We start from the raw sequence: 16,808 nt of genomic DNA on the forward strand, positions 1-16,808 counted from the left end.
ATAAGACAAAAAACCATATACCAGACGATGGATAGACTCCAAATTAAACCTTAAAAGTTCTGTAAAGTTTATAGATCGTATAGAGAGTGGCCCAGGAGGAAAGGTCACTAGTCCCGGAGGTCATAGTATTGGTGTACAGTGTATACGTACATGCGTCCTCTTCCGAACGGTTTCCGAGGTAAAGCTATTTCACTGTCCAGACAAGCAACACGTCATGTCCTCACACGAGATACTAAGTGCATTGATGTTGACGGTGGAATTTTCTAAAATGTATTATCCTGGGTAAACTGTAACAACTTTGTCACTTGAACAATAAATATTAGAAATAGTACGTAATATCTAACTGTACAGTGAAATATTCGTAACTCTATCTCGGAAACGGTTCGGAATAGGACACACATTCATACACAGTTTTTGCTTAGAATGACCAATTCTATGACCTCCCAGAATATTGACCTTTCCTCCTGTATATAAAATCTAACAGGATGGAAGCACTCGCGATGATCATGTAGTAATTTCTTACACAGACACGCTGTAGTTCGAATACCGAAACCATCAGGCGTAACGGATATGCTACAGTTGTAGAAGTTAATTGTCAAATTAATGACACCTACATAGTAGCGTTCCTCGAGGGTGACCACTTCTTCAACGAGGTGGAAGACCGTAAATCATGAAGAATGTAAACAATACATTTTTCTGTAAGATTTGAGGCTTTCACGGCGGTGACTATGAAGAAAGCAGTCTTCTGGGATTTGGCACCGTGTATATGTGGTGTTAACCGACGTTTCGGAGGAACGTATCGCCCCCATCTTCAGGGTTGAAGAAAAAGTATAAGTAAATCTGCAAGCGACAACACCGTGAGACACGGTAAAGCAGACCCTGCTTTACATTTTTCTCATCACGGAATAAGGCAAAACTATATTTGTTACATCAATCTACTAGAGCCGGTGCTACTAAAGGGATTCCCGACCCGGTACAATCACTGACCCTTCTATCCACAAAGTTTCTTCTGAAGGCACTGAGGTCAAAACCTGAAAATAACCACTCACCTACCTCTCATCTCGAGGCCTTCACTCCTCTTATACGCTTTAATGTCGTGATATACTTGGGAAAGTTTTACTTTAATGTGGTATAGCATCTCTAAAAGTCGAATGTTGACTCACAACTAAAATAAATGTAGATTTTAATCAATAATATTCTAAGAAGTAGATCTGAAAGAAAGTGCACGGCGTCTACTAAGCTCACAGTTCGTCTAACTGTCAACAGCACCAACAGACAATGCTGACTCTCATGGTAGAATTACGAGAAGAACAGTCGCTGCAAATGCTTATTATTATTCACTTCCAAAAGTATTATCATCTCGTCTGTTCTCCGAAACGCAGAATATCAAGACACAAAAACAATAATGGTGAGTTCTTACACCAGTGTGAAACGTGACCTCTTCCTTTAAGGAGAAGACATAAATTACAACTGTTTGAAGACAAAGTGCTCAGAAAAATATCTAGAACTTAAGGAGATGAAGTCAATGAACGGTACAAAACATTATGTAAAGAGGAATTTCGTTGTTTGTACACTTCATTTTTGTTACAACAGCAAAAACTCGAATTCTACCATTGTCCATTCATGTGCTAAAGTAGAAGGAAACAAGGCCTGCATGCAAATTGTGATGGTAAAATATTTTGGGAAGTAGCCACTTGGAAGACAAAGAAAGGAAAGGATGGGAGATGGATGAAACTGGCTCAGTATAAGCAGGCTATTGATTTCGTGAATTTTGGAGAGTTAGTTGCCACAAGAAGAGACACTTAAAAGATTATTCTTTTATTGCTAGTGGGTTGGGACTAGGTCCCTTGTACTGCGGCCACTTCTGGCCTAATGTACCAGCCCCAGATGATAGGTGAGGGTGATTGTGGAGCAATTGGTGGAATGAAGATTGGCAGGGGAAACCGAAGTACTCGGAGAAAACCTGCCACAGTGCCATTTTGCCCACCACAAATCCCACTTAACCAGACCCGGGATCGAACCCGGGCAGCCGCCGTGGGAAGCCAGTGACTAACCGCTTGAGCTATGGCGCGGCCCTCACTTGAAAGATACTGGAATAGATCCAAGGACAGTTGAAGAAAACTGAAGACGCTAACTCATCCTAAGTCCTACAAATCATGTAGTTAGAATGTATCCAATGTTACTACGAGTATATATGTCTTGTTCTTTCTTCTTTTGTTGTCGGTCAAAAGAAATGTTATCACGGTTAATGAATGAATAAAAAACGTCCAGTCACATGCAGAAACTCCGGAGCAATTTCTTTAAAGTGGTATATATTGTGAATGCTAACAAGCTTAGCGGCTGCAGACTTCTCATGACTTATTCCGGGGTAAATTTATTTCCAAAAAGAGATGGCTGACTCACTGTGTGTAATGATTTGTATCTAATTTCATTTGTTCGATTTAAACGGTTATTTACCGAACAGATGATGCCATATACAGTATCATCACATTACAGTATTATGCTGTACAGGAGCCGCATACAAAGCTTACGTAACATGCTACAGACGAGCCGCTAAAGTTATTTGTCTAACAATTACTCTATAAAATTGATTTGATCATTTTTTTTTCGAATTCTTGAAGAACGCACATTTTAAAAGCCGTCTTTCTGAACGCTTTCCGCTGTCGTCAGTAACGACATGTTGCTGCAAATATGTAGACCGCCTCTGTGGTCTAGTGGTCAGAGTTCCTGGCTATATTCCCAGAGGTCTCGGGTTCGATTCCCGGCGCTACAAGATTTTCTGAGAAATAGTGGGTCTGGAACGGGGTCCACTCAGCCTCGTGAGGATAATTGAGATATTTCAAGGAAATAGTGGCTCAGGTCTAGAAAATCGAGATTAACGCCTGTGGGGATTCGTTGCGCTGGCCACGTGACACCCTCTATTCGCAAAAGTTGTCACTAACTTCGCCTACAAGCGGCGGTCGCTCGGTCGGTATAGTTCGCTTGCGGACTATAGGCCACGAAGTCAGTTTTGTTTGTTTTTACTGCAAATATGTATGTACGATTGAGTGGGTCTCATATGGCGCCGATCGGTTGGATGATCTGCGAATGATGAATTGGAAAGGATGTTGAAAGAAGATGTTGGACTCCAAAATGTATACCGTCTTGCAGATCGCTTTGAGCGACATAACTGCGTCACACTGTCGTTACTCAGGGTCGCCAGCTCCCAGTCTAGCAGCTCCAGGGCAATAACGCTATATAAACCGATTGTAGAGCAATTGGTGGAATCAAGATTGGCAGGAGGAAACCGAAGTACTCGGAGAAAACCTGCCTCAGCGCCACTTCGTCCACCATAAATCCCACTTGATCAGACCCGGGATCGAACCAGGGCCGCCGCGGTAGGAAGCCAGCGACTAACCGCTTGAGATATGACGCGGCCAGTACAAAACCATTAATATCCATAGCACATATGTCGATATGAACCGATCTACACACACTTTCATCATTTACTCAAACACTCCTTCCAATACAGTTAAATGCAGCAACAAATATTTAGTCACTCAACTGGCAAATTAAAATAAATATGAATAAAATGTGTGAACAAAGAGTTGAAGTAAGAATTGACCTAGACTAAATTCGTATTTACCAGTATAAACTGCTACCCAAGCACCTGCCCTTCGCCCGGATTTATCTTACAATAAACTGTGTTTAAATAATGGCATAACTTGTATCTTACAACACACACCTTTAATTAACTTTACATAACGCCAGCAATCACGTATATACTATACGCGCATCTTTAAAAAGATTCACAAATAAAGCGAAGAATAAAGATGCGCTTTAACCTCTGAAGTGACACATGAAAGTTGGTGCACTTACTTATCTTTAAAATGAATTTGTAAACACGACGTCACGCAACTTCTCTGTTAGCTACCACCGCGGCATCGCATGACTTATAAAGTCATCCAGAGAGAGGTACAGCGCTTCTTATGGATCAGACTGTACATGGTAGACTACAGACGAAACAGTGAAAATTTCGTCTACCTCCTGTTACTTCCCCTCACAAATCATTGAAAGCTCACCTGAAATCCCACTGCATTCCTAAAAGGCGAGATTAACCTTCAAACATGATCTGGAAGCAACAGAATCAGCTGGCACCCGAGAATTATGGCAGCCAGTGGCCGCGCCATAGCTCAAGCGGTTAGTCACTGGCTTCCCACAGCGGCGGCCCGGGTTCGTTCCCGGGTCTGGTCAAGTGGGATCTGTGGTGGACGAAGTGGCAGGTTTTCTCCAAGTACTTCGGCTTCCCCTGCCAATCTTCATTCCACCAATTGCTCCACAATCACCCTCACCTATCATCTGGGGCTGGTACAACAGGCCAAAAGTGGCCGCAGTACAACGGACTTAATCCCACCCCACTAGCAAAAGAAAAAAAAAGAATTATGGCAGCCAATAACAAAAGCACTGCCGGTCACGGTAGCCGCGCGGTCTAAGGCATGTACTGTTTTCCCTTGCTCAGAAGCCGTGATTGTGGGTTCGAATCCCACACAATACATGCATGTTTCATGTGTGTATGCGTTTATTCTGTGTGTTTGCCTGTGTTTAGGTAGAGGCCTTGCGACGAGCTGATCACTCGTCCAAGGTGTCTTACCGTCTATAAAACGATCATGAAAGTGAGAATCAGAGGCCAGGGCCCAAGGGGGTTGCAGAGCCAGTAAAAAAAATATATATATAAAAGCACCGAGCTTTAAAAAAATAAGTTAAGTGGGACACTTACAACATTACTCACAACGAGGAATTCTGTATATTATACGATTCAACTAACAGTGCAAGGAAAGTGAAGCAAAAGTAGCTTGTAACTTAAACATTTCCTTAAAGAGAGTTAAAACTGTTAAAATTACGCATAATACAATATCTTCATTTTAGAAATCATAGGAAGCAGTCCTAATTATTGGACATATCAAAACTAAATGTGTCACTGTGAAATGCCTTGTACAGATTTTTCCCTAATATGGGGCAGTACGCTGAAAGCACTGATTGAAACGCTAATACACTTGAGTCGTTCTTCTTTGCAAAATGGCCAAGATCTGTGTCACTTGTAAAGAAGTCGTGCAGAAGACGGTTATACTGTAAAAGAGTGCGCTATTATAGCCATTTGTGCGCCCGAATACACGATTCCAAGCAGTGTTTGTGCCGGTCACGGTAGCCGAGCGGTCTAAGGCATGTACTGTCTTCGCTCGCTTGGAAACCGGCCCCAGTGGGCCTAGGCCTACCTCCATGAACTTCTCTGTTCACTTCGGGTTTTCTAGATCTTACACATTCGGTAGGACTCCTTGGGCGGGTGATCAGCTCGTCGCAAGGCCTCTACCTGCACACAAACACAGAAAAACGCACACAAACTAAACATCCATGCCCTGAGTGGGATTCGAACCCACTATCCCGGTTTCCAAGCGAGCGAAGACAGTACATGCCTTAGACCGCTCGGCTACCGTGACCGGCAGTGTATCTTTTACCTTTCTCCAAACACAGTCGTTTTTCCAGGTATCGTTACGAACTGGAAAAATACTAGACCGTTTGTTCAGGATACCTGTCCGACTTTTCAAGATATTTATCAGAGCCTTTCAACCTGCAACAATATAACCTGATTCGCTATGAACGGGCTATGAATAAAGGCATGTGTATTTGTGTCAAACTTCGCCGTGAACATGTAGATTCGACTGTCACAATCTAAGACGAAGTAGTATGAAGTTCTTTCACTACAGCAGGAGCTACTGAAGTCCATACACATTAAAGGTGCTCTGTATAAAAAGTTAATCATTTAAAATCAGGTTTGTGCAGATAATATTTATTATATTCCTGTCAATACAAGAAAACTCCGTGGTTTTAGTCCGCAAGTGAACTATACCGACCAAGCGCCGCCGCTTGTCGGTGAAGTGCCAACTTCAGCGGTTAGAGGGTGTCGCGTGGTCAGCGCAACGGATCCCCACGGCCGTTAATCTGGGTTTTCTAGATAGAAGCTTTACATCCAAACATTGCACAAAATCCTGCGCTTAAGCGCAGGACTGCTGAGGGGATAATCAAAATGTGAAGCACAACAGATCACTTTAGGTTGCGGTGCAAGTGCCGAGAAGGCCCACCCCTTATACATTCATTCATACATCCGAACATCAAGATGTCTTTAAACAAACTAGAACTGGCATAGCTCATTCAATATATCGATTCGTCTAAATATTAGGCGACCGTGAAGTCTGGATTCGATTCCAGGCAGGAACAAATATTCTTATATTTTCCACAACTTCAAGATTGGTTTTGGCGGCCACCCACCCTCCTATCCAATGGGACACGGGGACTCCTCCTTCGTAGATATTGTGGTCAGAGCTTGACGTTTGTAACTCACCTCCATCTAGTATGGAGATTAATAATGAGTTATACCTCAACGTCCCTATTCATTCTGATACTATGACAATTAAACACAGAGACACTTTTATCTAGATACTTGTTTGAATAAATGAAAGTCATTTCATTCAATCAGTAAATGAACATTTTACGAAAGTCAGTCAACCGAGTTTCGGGAAGTGTTTCTATAAAAAACCATAATTTGGTAGAAAAGAGGCTAACGCCATATTTTAATGAGACAGGAAATATTCTGGTTCTTTCAAGGAATTTTTAAGTTACAGAACATGTGTTTAACTCCTTTTCATAGCAAAGACGTATCGAATTCAACTGTATGAATGCCATTTCCCCCCCCCCTTGGCACTTCAGCCCCAGTGGGCCTAGGCCTACCTCCATGAACTTCTCCGTTCACTTCGGTTTTTCTAGATCTTACACATTCGGTAGGACTCCTTGGGCGGGTGATCAGCTCGTCGCAAGGCCTCTACCTGTAGACAAACACANACCATGTTCCTTTGTTTCCATGGCAACGTTTTAGTGACGTCACTCACCGTCATATTACGGCCGCTTGATTACGGTACCGCTACCCGAGGAAACCCAAGCTTTAGACCGCTCGACTACCGTGACCGGCTATGAATGTCATAGTCCCTGTTAAATACGTATATTCAAATCCTATTCATTGAAGAACTACGAAGAACTCTTTCAGTCATAAGACACAAACAGGCAGGCCCTGGCTTCACAGGTCCAATGACAGACATGAGAAAAAAAAGTTCTTGGGGTTATGTTCTGTATGTGTAAAAAAACTATATACACTTGAATGAAGGCACGAAAGAGGTTTTCATCTCCTCCCACTGTACCCCATCATTACAACAATTCTCACGGTATTCTCCATGCACGTCTCCTAATTAACCCATATTCTTTTGCACTAATACGTAGTTTGGCGTAACGAAATCTTACAGGAAATGTACTTGTTCTGTTTCTTCTGTAAGAAAAAAAAAAGTAAGTAAAGCTATACCTGTAACAGGCCGTGAAGGCCCATAGGGCTGTGAGACGTTGAGGGTCATCGGCTCAAAGATGGCGATAAGGTTGTCAGGCCTTACGCGCCGGCCGCGCTTTACTCCCCAAGAAGATTCCTGGTACTCATTTCTGTTAGAGGCTGAGTCGACCTCAGGGCCATAGTGCGGCTGGAAGGATTAGGTCAATTGAAAAAAATCCAGTGACCTCAGTGGGACTTCAACCCGCGACCTTCCGGATACTGTCTCAACCAACACTTGTACAAACTACAGCCTTTTAGCCGGATGAAATACAGACTCATTGATATTTATTATGTACAATATATTATCATTTGTTATTTATTTTACTGCGCTGTCAACATCTAGAATATATATCATCGAATGGTAGGATGACAAACGCGGTATTTGTCTGGAAGGAGCGATGAAAAGGAAGAACCTCAATCAGTATAGCCGGTGCCCTGTCCGGTATTCGAACCAAGCACCTGCAGAACACAGGGAGACGGGATAGGGCAGTCGGTATAGTGACTAGCTACAGGCTGAGCGACCGAGGGGTCGGAGTTCGAGTCCCGGTAAAAACAAGAATGTTCTCTTCTCCACCTCGTCCAGACCGGCTCTGGGGTTTAACCAACCTGCTTGCTTAGTCGTGGCTTGATAACTATTGAATCCTCGAACGAAGAATTTTGAAGAGTCTGTGATCTCTCCAATTCTCTGGATCTCAGACTTCATAGCTCAGCGCCTCCAAGGGTCCCGCTACTGTTTCACGAATGCGTTGCCTCGGAAAGCCATGTATTCATTTCCAAACAACCGTTTCGTTTCTAAGTGCTTACAGCTTGTTGCCTGGTGACGACACGTTGGCTGCTCTACGTTGCAACGGGAAAGGAAACGTTGCTGAGCAATGGATGTCTGGTTCTGGTTCCACTATTCCGGCTTTCAGCCGTCACAATATATTGGTAACAATTCCAAATGACCTGCATAAATCATGAAGTTTCTCATTACATAAAATTTCATGCTGCTTACTTAATCCAGCCCTTCTGTGTACAGAACCACACATTTTCCTGAGCACTTTACCTTCCACCATTTGTGATTTCTTCACAGTAAGGTAAAAAAAGGTAAAGCTGTCCCTGTGCTTAACTACTTAACCACTATACCATGCAGGCGTCTGGGGGAGTGGATGTATAGATTAACATTTTCTTGACCTCGGCACTAGCTGGAGGTGAGTGGTCAGCTTCACCTCCGGGTAAACAGACCCCGGTACCCATTGGATAGGAGGTTGAGTGGACCTCAGATCCGGTCTGGACAACGTGAAGAGAATATTCTTTACCCTACGGGGACTTGAACTCTGACCCCTCGGCTACCCAGTCCGTAGCCAGTCGCTATACCAACTACGCTATCCCGGTTCCTCCTATCAGTAAGAGATCATCAAATGCTTTTAAACAAATTATAGCTCCCGGACAACGCGAGATAATCCTCACTGAACCGTTTACCAACTTTGGCATAAGATTCGTACTCTTGTACGTAAATGTTTGCGTGTTTAAACGTCAGAATCAGGCAGGTGAACGTACCGACACCAGCTTCTATGGCGGTACTGTTGTGGAAAAATAGTGCAGCCAGAAACTTTAACTGTCATCCACGAAAGAACTGTTATTTTAATTTACGGGTAGACAGAAAGACAAAAAACAAAACAATACTGGAAATAAAGCACTTCAAAAAAATGTTATCTTGATAAGCACAGCATCAGGCAGGTATGAGAACAAACGTGACATCTGTCCACGCGTAGGAATCCGCCAACTCATGTTCTCCAAACCTCTGCTCGCTATTTCATTTTTGTTTTCAAGTTCTCTCAACTAGCCTTTATACAAAATTAACAGACCGAGTAAAGGCACTGATTACAGTTTATCTAGTCCAGGGACTGGGCTAATGATTTTATTACGTTGTAACAGCCGTGATGAACTAATTTCTGCTAGACGTAACCACCACAAACAACAGCAATGCCCGTGTTCCAGTGTTGAGCTGTGGACTCAGTAAGAATTAAACTTATCTCCGTGCTTAAGTAGCACAGACGCGTAGGAATGGAGGTAAAGTTCCACATATCCTTAGCATCGGCAACAGATTCAGGTGGGAGGTCATCTACATTTTCTGACGGCCTTATTTTCAGGAAGATGGCCGTGCTATAGAACAGGAAGTTAGTTGCCGACTTCCTCAGGCGGAAGCCCTGGTTCAGGCCCAGGTCACGTCATGTGGGATGAGGAGGGCAAAGGGACACTGCAGGAAGATTTCTCCCAGAACTTCTGTTTCCCCTAACAATTCTCATTCCAATAATTGCTCCATATTCATTAATCATCCGATCCTATATATTCTCGTACTGGCGGTTTCGTTACATGCCCAACTATAAAATTTTCTAGCAAAAGAGCCAAGGATACGGGCCGGAATATGAGGCTTGGGGCTACGTAAAGCCAATCATAGCATGGCGCCGAAGGGAAAACTCACTGCCCTTGTTGTGAATGGAATATTATAATGCTATGTAAATGCAAAAGTGTGTGTACATCTTTGCTGCTACTTCAGAGTTGGTGTTCGATATTTAAATACCAGCTTCTGCCGGAAAGTTCCCGGACTAGGTCAAAGAAGAAATTCTGCCTTATCTTACTCAATTCTGGCTGCAATCTCCTTCAAAATAGTCTCTTTTGGAATGCATACAGAGATCCCATCGTTTCCCCCCCCCCACTCCTCAAAAGCATCGTGGAAGTTATTTTCCTTAATCCTGTCGAGTACCGCTTGTAGTTCCCTTTGGAAGTCAGACACTGTTTCAAAATGTCATCCTTTCAGCTTCATTTTCAATTTGGGAAACAGCGAAATCATAGAAGCTACGTCCGGCGAGTAGGAAGGATGGGGAACGATAATGATATTGTTAGTCACAAACTCTGTGGTTTTCAGGGACGTGTAGGCAGGAGCGTTGTGGTGGAGTAATGTGGCCCAATCCCAACGGTGTCTGCGAGTTCATGGATTGTACGGCGACGGTCTTCGTGGATGAGTTCTCGAATTTTTTCAACATTTTCTGTCGTATTGCTGGTGCTTGGTCACCCCCAACGTTTGTCCCCTTCAACTGACATTCGACTGGCCCTGAAACGTGAATGCCATTCAAAAACCGTCGTCCGGCTTAAAGAATATTCTCCAAAAGCCTCACGAAGTATTTCAAGGGTTTCGGTAGGGGATTAATCGAGCTTCACACAAAACTTGATGCAGACATTTTACTCGAATTTGCCATCCATCGTAGACAAAACGAAATAAGAAGTCGAAAAAGCATTCGCGTAAAAACAATTAATGTTCATGGTGTGGTGTCACGTGGCAGATTGATCCAGTAGGCTTGCGGAAGTATGACCTTGTCCTTCTTTCTCATCTTCTTTCGCCGAGGCAGTTACAATTATAATAGTCAGAGAACTTTCCGATACCACCATTTCTACAAAGCTAATCATATTGCAGACACCACAGTGAACAGCCTTACGTCCTAGTTGAGAAACTGAAAGTCGCTCATCTGAACAAGAAGTTCGGCGCCCTATGTGGAATCCGAAAGCCATCGTTGTTTTCACAGGAACTATAAGAATCGAGTTCATACCCTCATATCTTATTTATTTAATATAGATTTTAGGCTTCATATTGCCCCCCCCCTACGATTTGGTCACAAAAGTGATTTATTCCCTTCAGGTTTTGCAACTAAAATCCCGTTTGCAATTATCATCTCCCAGTGCCTGCTATATGCCCCGTTCAGCTTATTCTCATTAGTTCGTTCAACCTGATAATACTGAGTAGTGCTATGCATTCATTTTCTTACATTTCGTTGGAAATATGCGCGCACTTTTTCAGAAAGATACTTTCGGTAAATGCTATAATCGATAACACTTCATATTTTGTTCAACTTTTTGCAAGAGTCGTTTTACAGTTAATAAATTGTGACATGACGGCTGAAAGCCGGAATAGTGGATCCAGAGCCAGACGTCCGTTGTTGAGCAACGGCTGGGAAATCAAGTTCTGGTTACAAAATACGAGTATAGCAGCGAACGAGTCGTTGCCAGGTAACAAGTTGCTAACACAAGATTTCCGTGATAACTGGATAACAGAGATAATTAACTAATCAAAATGGCGATCTCTATGAGGTTCTCAGGAAGTCATAAAAGGCAGTGGATTCGTGAATTCAACGGAGTAGAGAGATCAAAGAGAACTGCACAGTGCCCAGTTACTTTTATTAAATTTTAACAGAACTTGGAAAATATAAAAGTAAGTAAGTAAAGGCCCATAGAGTTGTGAGACGTTGAGGGTCCCACATTATCTAGCCAATCGGCTTAAAGATGGCGATAAGGTTGTCAGCCTTACGCGCCGGCCGCGCTTTACTCCCCAGGAAAATTATTTAATTAATTCCTGGTACTCATTTCCTTTAGAGGCTGAGTCGAACCCAGGGCCATAGTGCGGCTGGAAGGATTAGGTCAATTGAAAAAAATCCATTGACCTCATCGGGACTTGAACCAGCGACCTTCCGGTTTGTAGCATAGCCCCTCAACCAACTACGCTACCATACAGGATACTTACAGAATTTTGATGGGTAAACCCCTCTGAACGCAACCAATAAGAACGAAAAGGGGGGATAACATTAAGAGGGAAACTTACGGGAATGCATAATTTATGAGGAAGGAAGAGAGGTGGATTAGACTCAGATTCGTGCCTAATGGAGGAATTTAGTATCGGAGTTGAACACTTTGGGACAAATACAAAAGAGCCAGCGAACTAGTCACAGAAGAGACTGTGAGGATGGGAATTATATAGAACCGGCTCCTAATCATGTCCAATGGCGAAATCTTTTTGTGGTGGTGTTAAATATTTGGATTCTACTGCCTAATACCGTATTTACGCATGTATAGGCCGCACATTTTTTGCCAAAAATTCAAGAGGAAAACTGGGGTGCGGCTTATATTCGAAATCACACTTCATTTAAAAAAAATTAACGTTCCCAAATTTTGGAATAATTTCTACTCCTGAAATAATATTCCAAGAAAATTATTTTTTCTATAATTTCTGTCTGAAAATTGTGCTGCGGCCTATACATGCGTAAATACGGTAGTTTGGGAGTCAGTTCAGTTGGTTCTGTGACTAGGTAATTCAAAATCACAGAGATGTTTTTGTAACAGTATAGTATACTATGAAGAAATAATATCTCAGCACCATCTGATGCCTCTTCTGGTAACTGAAATCAACTACGAACTATACTGAAGATGGCACCACCAGACCGTTTCTATGCGCATACCCCAGGTGCAATAGTGTCATCTGCTGCTTGTTTTCAAACTACAAGAAATTCTGAACTGAGCCTACATACCCTCCAACGAAGAGATGTGTAGGTCAGTGTTTCTCAACCGCCGGAACCTGGTAAAAGTAATGAAAATTTCGAGACAACCAACCCCAGTCACAATAANCCAGTGTTTCTCAACCGCCGGACCCTAGCATCAATTATACTGGGCCGCGGTCTTACAAAGGCTGAGAACTACTGGTGTAGACAACATGGAGTTGAAGAAAGCCCTCGATGGAGACCGAAACTGAGGGCCACCTCCCATTCCTGGATATAGATATACATAGGAGTCCCGACGGTTCTCTGGGCCATAGAGTGTACCATAAATCCACCCATACAAACATCTACCTTAACGCTGCGTCTCACCACCACCCTTCCAACAAGCAAACTGTACTTTCNCTGGTATCAATTATACTGGGCCGCGGTCTCATAAAGGCTGAGAACTACTGGTGTAGACAACATGGAGTTGAAGAAAGCCCTCGATGGAGACCGAAACTGAGGGCCACCTCCCATTCCTGGATATAGATATATATAGGAGTCCCGACGGTTCTCTGGGCCATAGAGTGTACCATAAATCCACCCATACAAACATTACCTTAACGCTGCGTCTCACCACCACCCTTCCAACAAGCAAACTGTACTTTCCGCATTGGTGCACAAGGCTAGAGCTCTATGCAATCAAGACAGCCTACATGCGGAGTTGGTGCTCTTGGGGGGACGTTTTCAGACAGAACGGTTACGACAACCGGCAGATCCGCAGGGTTCTCAACCGTCGTCCGAACATCAGTCGGCCCGATGATAAACCGGACTCAGTCACCTTCCTGCCCTATGTCGGGACTATATTCAACCGAATCAACAGAGTGCTGTCCCGGCACAACATCAAATCAGTGGGACTGCCTCCAAAGAAATTATCTAGTTTCCTCCTTCCGGTCAAAGATATCCTGAGACTAAGGACACTGGGCCAGTGCGGCAAGGTCTATATTGGGCAAACGGGCCGCTCCGTGGACACGAGATTGAAGGAGCATCAGCGGCATATCCGTCTTGAAAATCCGTACAAGTCAGCTGTGGCTGAACACAGCATCGATTTGGGACACCGCATTAAACTTCAGAATACCTCCATCCTCGCCACCAAGACCCGGTATATGGACCGCATCATTAGGGAGGTTTGTTCTTGGCATTAGTCTATTTGCATCTGCTCACGCTGGTTCTTCGCCTGCGGAATGTCTTCTTTTTTCTTCTACCCTGAAGATGGAGGCGATACGTTCCCCCGAAACGTTGATTAACACAATATCTACACGGTGCCATATCCCAGAAAACTGCTTTCTTCATAGCAATCGCCGTGAAAACCTCAAATCTTACATGGAGTTGGTTGACGCTGGGCTTATCAACTGGTTGGGTCACACGTTAGGCTGTAGATCACCGGCATTCTCACCATGGAGGTCCAGGTTAAGTCCTAGGAGAATTGTATGAAGATTCATAGTGGGTAAATTGATACTGAGGCAGGCTTTTCTTTGAGCGCTTCGGTTTTCAACTCCAGTTATTAATTCACTACGTTCCCTACCCATCTATCATAATGGGTTGGTATAACTAGATAATTTGATGCCGCAATAACAAGGGACTCTGTTTTCGCCCCTTTTCTACTAAACTAATGTATTTGGCAACCTTTATGAAATATTATGTCCGTGCAATTGTGAGCAAATTTACAACAAAATACAACAGTGGCTCGGCCTTATGCCAGCGAGATAAAACTGCACATAATCATACTAAGTGATTGCACAACTGATATCAGCTGAAGAGGTTGCTAATTAAGGACATACTTTGCGATGAAACAATTGTCATTTAAGTTGGAGGAGATATTGGAAGAACAAAAAAGACTCTACCTAAAGACTTTACTGACATCGTAATTCCAGAAGAAAATGAAACCTCACTCACCAACCTCTCGAGAAAACAGCAAATCATACTGTGAATTACGTTAATACTGAAGAATTTACAAAGAAGCTCAAAACTTTTAAACGTGCTCCTTCCCTGGGAATGAAGGTGGTAGAAGCTTGTAGCTAACCACTAATCGATTGCCAAGGTTAAGAGTGCGTGGAGCTTTTACTTTCTTTCTTTATTTTCTTCTGTGTCGTTCCTTATTTATTTTTATCTTCGTAATTTCCTTTCTTGCATTCCTCTCTCCTTTCTGTTTCTTTCTTACATCTTTTCTTTGAACGCAAATTTATTTTCTTTCATTTGTGTCCTTGAAGTACCTGGGCATGCATCTACATAGAAGAGTGGCATGGGCAAAGCACATCAAATCCAGAAGAACACAGCTCAATCTAAAAACGAAATAAATGAACTGGCTACTCGGGAAAAGATCAACTCTATCAATATAAAACAAACTCCTATACAAAGCCATATGGACCTATGGAATTCAGCTATGGGGGACAGCTTCCAATTGCAACAACGAAATCCTCCAGCGCCTTCAAACCAGGACTCTCCGATCAATTCCGAATCCACATAAACAACCACAGGGTCCATGAAGATCTATAAATTAATATAGTGCTCAGTGAAATAAAAATGGAATACCAAATACTTAAGGAAATTATAAAACCACACAAATGCACTAGCAGTGAACCTACTAGACAAAAACGAAACTACATATATACTAAAAAGATACACCGTCCTAACTCTACCAGACAGACCTGAGTAAAAGCCCAATAACACAATTAAAATTATACCTAAGTGAACAAAAAAAGTTGGCATAACTCATTCACGAGCCAGTACTTCTTGAACGTATTCATTTATTGAAGATTCTGTAAACTAAATACGAGAAGAAAAACCGTGTCCTTCCTTTATTTTTTGTCTTCTCTGCTGTTTCTTCATTTTCCACTTCTTTCTTCTTTTTTTCTGATTTCATCCGTTCAGCTTCCCTTCCTTCTGTCATTGTTTCTTTTTCCATTTACTTATCGCAAAAGTTGGCACTAACTTCGTCGACAAGAGGCGGTCGCTATAGCTCGCTTGCGGACTACAGGCCACGGAGTTTGTTTTTTATCTATATTCCTACTACCTCTCTCCTCTCCTCTTTCTGTCACCACGCTTGTAACTTTACATCTGAAAATGCTGTACCTCTCTACCTTTCTTTTTACTGGTTTCCTGAAAACAGAAGGGCAGAGATTGGACAGTCGAGCTTTCAGTTTCACTTTAGTAAGTGTCAACGCCAACGTGCATACAAATACTTTCCCATCTATCTGCAGCGCCGTAAGTCACTAATTGATTTCTGGATTATTTAGTGACGAAGCCTCGTGAAAGGCGGAGAATTTCCGGACTATAGTCACGTCAGCGAAAGACTCGACAGATCTCCCCTCACCCCTCACTCTCCTCTCTTTGCTTTTCATCCCCACTTCCACCAATGTAGGATGGGTGGGGGAACAGGCGGCACACTTCAATTGTCACGGTCTGCGTTGATTGTTTCATCTGAGCCGATCACAGCTGAGTGAATACGCTACTGCACGGCGTCAGGGAAATCTGAAGACTGCCTAAGACTCTGACTGCCTCAGGACTGCAGGAGTGACTAACAATAATTCTACTAGGGGGGAGGGGGACGGGGAGGTACTTACTTACTTACTTACTTACTTACTCATGGAGCTGAGCCCTTCTGGAGGAGCCGACAATTCTGCAGCTACTCAAGAATTTCCCAGCATTTTATGGAACCCGTCGCTTCATTACCGAGTTGACAAGAGCCCTTCACTGGTCTCTATCCTGAGCCAGATCAATCCAACTATACCATCCAATCCTATCTCTCTAATATCCATTTTAATACTGTTCACCACCTATGCTTTGGTCTTCCCAGTGTTCTCTTTCCTTCTGGCTTTCTCACCAATATCCTATATGCATTCCTCGTCTCCCCCATTCGTGCTACATGCCCTGCCCACCTCATCCTCCATGACTTGATCATTCTAATTATACTTGGAAAGAGTACAAGTCATGAAGCTCCTCATTATGCAGTTTTCTCCAACCTCCTGTCACTTCATCCAAATATGTTCTTCCCTTAACGTCAGAGACCAAGTTTCACACCCATACAGAACCACAGGCAAAATTAGAGTTTCATATATTCT

This window comes from Cryptotermes secundus, unplaced genomic scaffold (genome assembly GCF_002891405.2).
Source record: "Cryptotermes secundus unplaced genomic scaffold, Csec_1.0 scaffold257, whole genome shotgun sequence".
Lineage (NCBI taxonomy): Eukaryota > Metazoa > Arthropoda > Insecta > Blattodea > Kalotermitidae > Cryptotermes > Cryptotermes secundus.